We start from the raw sequence: 1,282 nt of genomic DNA, 5'->3' as shown, positions 1-1,282 counted from the left end.
ATATATATGTATACATATGTATGAAAGTAGAAATGGAATATTATTGATGATAACATGCTTGATTAAGCCACTATGCAGTTTATCCTAGATGGGAAACCACATTTAGTATGTTGTGATGATGCTCAGGGAATGAATGTTAGGTAATATGAAAAAAACAAAACAAAAAAAGGAAAACGTTGCAGGAGAAAAAAAGAAACAGTAAAACTGTTCGTATCATTTTGTAAAAAAAAAAAATGAATATTCGACGACTGCAGCGAGCTGTATGGGCACAGCTGGGTACTACTTTATAGTATGTTCATTCTACTCACTGGGGTTTATGCCTAAAGTCAGACTTGGGTTCATGTATAGGTATGTGTCAGCTGTGCTAGCTATTGGATATATTTAGACTAATTAAGTTCATTGGCAGAACAATTGAATGGGGGGAGGAAGGCTTGGAGGGCAACCATGGATGCCAGTGCCAGGACAATGGGGGAGGAGGATGGGACATAGCAGAGGGTGGGGGATGGGGAATCAAGGATGGCAAAACAAAAGGCAAGGTATGCAGGACATAAGAATTGGAAAATTATTTGCTGAGAACATGTATGTTGATGTGCTTGACTGAGCCAATGCACAGGGCATTTTGGATGGAAAATTCATTCGTGTGTTGTGATGGTGTACAGTGAATGAATGTAGAAAATGAATAAATTAAAAAAATAAAAATTAAAAAAAAAAAGATGAAAAAGAATCATTGATCCAAAAAGGTGGCATGGAAACTAAGACCAAATGACATAAAGGATTCTTGTACTTTTCTGGCATAGAAGTTGATACATTCTCCTTTTTACTTAAGTTAAAGTGAGGAATCTCCTTCTTGACCGAAGCACAGAAAAGCCAAATTTTAAGACTGTTTAGTGCCACTTGGCAGCTTGTGTCTTGAGGAAATCTTTCTGAGCTTCAGGTTTCCAATCTCTTATTGAATTTGTAGTGATGTTTTGAGGATCAGAGGGCCTAGTCTATGGGATGATGCTTTTGAATGTGCTATGCTAATAGATTACTGGAAACACCAACAATTTTCACAGGAAAACAATTGTGATCCATGTGTGTTGTTTAATGTGATAACCCAATAGTTTAAACTTTTTTCAGGAGAGTTCATCAAGCAGGGTTCTTAAAATACAGCCTTAAACACACACATATAGACAAATTATGATTTGCTTTCAATTCACTGTCCAGATAAGAAACAAGCCACCTGGTCTCAACACAAGTCTTCCCTCCTACAATTATGCCACCTCTGATATTGTCTCCCAAA

This window comes from Tupaia chinensis, unplaced genomic scaffold (assembly GCF_000334495.1).
Source record: "Tupaia chinensis unplaced genomic scaffold, TupChi_1.0 Scaffold142001_1, whole genome shotgun sequence".
NCBI lineage: Eukaryota > Metazoa > Chordata > Mammalia > Scandentia > Tupaiidae > Tupaia > Tupaia belangeri.
Note: the sequence above shows the minus strand (reverse complement) of the source record.